This window comes from Camellia sinensis, chromosome 4 (assembly GCF_055761805.1).
Source record: "Camellia sinensis isolate YWXY chromosome 4, ASM5576180v1, whole genome shotgun sequence".
NCBI lineage: Eukaryota > Viridiplantae > Streptophyta > Magnoliopsida > Ericales > Theaceae > Camellia > Camellia sinensis.
The window spans coordinates 79795974-79799983 of record NC_138964.1 but is presented as its reverse complement, the minus strand read 5'-3'; positions in this window follow the sequence as shown (position 1 = coordinate 79799983).

Below are 4010 nucleotides of genomic sequence, written 5' to 3'. Positions count from 1 at the left end.
TAGAGTGTGTAGCATTCATTTGTTTTGTTGCGACTCTGTATCTGGCAAAGCAGTCCATGTTTGGCACTTCTTTCTAAAAATCAATTTTTTAAAAGCGATTTGCCGGATTTGGACTCTTTGATGATTCATCGGTCTTGCATTGCACTCTGCGAGGTTAGATACAGGACCGTGACATTGAGTCTTGAACTGTAGTAAGCCCAAATGAACAAAACGGGATTCCCTCCCGGGACGTTTGGGGACGTCTACACCTGCTCTTAGAAACTCACGTACACTGAAAAAAATGCTGGATGAAGTGAAAATGCACTCGAGCGCTATAATGTCCGCTTGAGCGGATAAGAACAAAACCAAGGACCAAAAACTACCTTTCTGAGCAGTTAAAACCAACTCACACTACCAAGTGGGACCCAAAACAAAAGGAAGTGAGCACACTAGCAAGTATGTGACACTAAGATGAGATAATCCACAAACCATGAATCTCGCAAACTCGCAAATTTTGACATTATGAACCACAAAATCATGAGCAAATTCGATAAAAATTGATCAATGAGCATAAGCATTATGAGAATGCACAACTCAAAAACAAACATGAGAGCCCACATAATGAAAGTGTGTGTGCAATCCTTGAAAGGCCACAGAGCTAGAGTTAATCCTCGTAGTGATCGGACAGTTGGACCTCCAGCAAGAGTAACTAAACATCACAGAGAAAAGTCAAACCACTAGGAATCAAGGGGTATTTGTTGAGTAAACGCGGAGACTCCCTCTCAATCAATGAGTTCCCTTTTTTAAAAAAAAAAAAATTTCTTGTGGGCACTCACTGGTGGCATACATGCTCAAGAGTATGGAAACCAAACCAGGGAAGCATAAAATCAGTAAGGATGGCTTGGTTAGTGCCTCTGAGGTAGCCTTTTCCTAATGCCCGGACTTCAACGAATTGAGGGTGGAACCGTGGAAGTGAAAAAATAATGGTAGATTATTAAGAGACTCAACATCACTCATGATATACCAGTATAGGTCCATTCCTCCAATAATGTAAAAGATACACTATTAGTGGTCCATAGAGAACTTTGATCACTTGTGCGAAAACCCCTGCAACAGTTTATCTAAAGGATGTGTACAGAATGAGATCATGAAATCAATGAGCATGGACATTCAGAATGAGCTATGAATAAAAAAGAATGAAATTTTGTAAGCAGCATGAGAGGTGTTCATATGAGTCTAAATGCAGAGATGACATAATCAATGACAATCAGATTATAGCATCCAAGCACACATAAAACCAATCACTCACACCTACTCAAGTAACAGGTAACACCCTAGTGACTAAGCACTACACCCAAGGTCTTTCTAAGGAACTCAAACCTAAGAAGATCAAGGGGTTTTGTAAAAATATCAACTTTTTGATGCTCAGTGGATACATGTTCAAGAACAATAAGGCCCTCTTCCACTAACTCTCGAATAAAATGATGATGAATGTCAATGTGTTTGGTGCGAGAGTGTTGGACCGGATTTTTAGAAATATTGATGGCACTTATGTTATCACAAAAGAGGGAGAGAGTGTTCTGGTCCATACCATAATCATGAAGCATTTGCTTCATCCACAACATTTGGGCACAACAACTCCCTGCAGTAATGTACTGAGCCTCAACGCTCGAAAGAGAGATGGAATTTTTCTTTTTGCTATGCCAGGCAACCAAAATTATTCGTAAGGTAAAAACACCCCCCAAATGTTCTCTTACGATTATCAGCTCACCTTGCCCAGTCGGCATCAGAAAAACCAGTGATTTCAGTTGCAGTGTCAGTCGAGAACCAAATCCCATAACCCAATGTCCCATTAACATACTTAATGATGCGTTTGACTACAAGAAAAATGAGACTCTTTAGGACAGGATTGGTAATGGGCACAAACGCCTACACTTAATGCAATGTCAGGATGACTAACTGTGAGGTACAAGAGACTCCCTGTCATATTCCTATAAAGGGTAGGATCAACATCAATACCAGAGGAATCTTTGGAAAGCTGAAGATTGGTGCTCATGGTAGTGCGTGCATGTTTGGCCAACTCAAGACCGAACTTTGACACTAGATTTTTGGCATACTTGGTCTGAGAAACAAACATACTCGAAGGAGACTGTTTAATTTAAAGACCTAAGAAATAAGACAATTCTCCCATCATGCTCATCTTAAACCCATGTGTCATGTAATCCGAAAAATATTTCACAAGATGATCAGTAGTGGATCCAAACACAATATCATCAACATAAATATGAGCAACAAGTATATGAGACTTAGTATGTTTCATAAATAAAGTCTTGTCCAAACTACCCCTTTGAAAATCATTATCAAGAAGAAAGGTAGTAAGTCTATCACACCAAGCCCGAGGGGTTTGTTTCAACCCATACAAAGCCTTGTCTAGTTTGTAAACATGGTTTGGACATTTTGGGTCCGCAAACCCTTTTGGTTGCTTAACACAAGCCTCTTCTTTCAAGTACCCATTCAGAACGGTACTTTTCACATCCATTTGAAACAATTTGAATCCAAGAAAGCATGCAACACCAAGTAAAATATGAATAGATTCGAGACGGGCAACTGGGCAAACGTCTCATCATAGTCAACACCTTCTACGTAAGTATAGCCTTGAGCAACCAACCTAGCTTTATTTCTAACCACAATAGCATTCTCATCAGATTTATTCTTAAAAATCCACTTGGTACCTATCACATTCATGTCTCTAGGTCTGGGGACAAGAGTCCAAACATTGTTACGTTCAAAATTGACCTAATTCTTCATGCATAGCATTGACCCAACTATCATCTAGTAAGGCCTCTTTTATATTCTTAGGTTCAATTAATGAAACAAAACACATATGAGATACCTCCTCTTGAATTTGTCTTCGGGTTTTCATTCGATCTATGACACTTCCAATCACTAGTTGAGACGGCTGATTCAGTTTCACCCTTGCCGATGGTTTGAACTCTGGACTTGTGGTGACAGAAGCATCAAAAGTGGTGTCACTTTGTGCATTCTTTGGACTCTGACTTACCTTAGAAGTTGGTGTTGGCTCACCTTCTTGAGCTTGGACCTCAGCTTCCCTTTGACTTTGTGATTCAATGTCCAGGATTGGAGACTCATCACTTTCTTCCTCATTTATCGTTGAAGTAGGAGACCCTGTGTCATCTATAACCACATTGATCAATTCCATTAAAGATAGAGTTCGCAAGTTATAGACACGAAAAGCTCTGCTAGTGGTTGAATACCCTAGAAAAATACCTTCATCATTTCGGGAGTCAAATTTGCCCAAAGGCTCTCTATCTTTGAAAATGTAACATTTACTCCCAAAAGTTTTGAAGTATTTTACATTAGGTTTCAATCCCTTCCATAATTCATATGGAGTTTGTAACGGGCCGAGACTTAAATACACACAATTTATAACATAAACAACAGTATTTAAGGCTTCAGCCCAAAACTTTTGAGGACTTTCTTACTAAGGAGCATGACCCTAGCCATCTCTTGAACAACCCTATTCTTCCTCTCAACAACTCTATTTTGTTGTGGAGTAATCGGTGTAGAAAATTCATGCTTAATTCCATGCATATCACAAAAATTCAAAAATGAACTATTTTCAAACTCACAACCATGATCAGTTCGGATTCTTATGACACACCAAATAGAAACACACTGTTCATTTTGGATTTTAAGGAATAAGGCCTGGAAAGCATCAAACGTATCAGATTTTTCTCTTAAAAAATTTACCCATGAAAAACAAGTAAAATCATTAACAGTTAAAAAAAATGTATCTTTTACCTACAATGCTTTCAGTGCGAGTGGGTCCCATAAGATCCATATGAACCAATTCAACAGGATGTTTGGTTATGAAATTGTTCACCTTTTTATGACGAGCACGAGTTTGCTTCCCAAGTTGATACGGACCACACACATGGTTCACATTCTTACCCATTTTGGGTACTCCTCTCACAAGTTCTTTGTTGGCAATCTTAGTTAGGTCTTTGAAA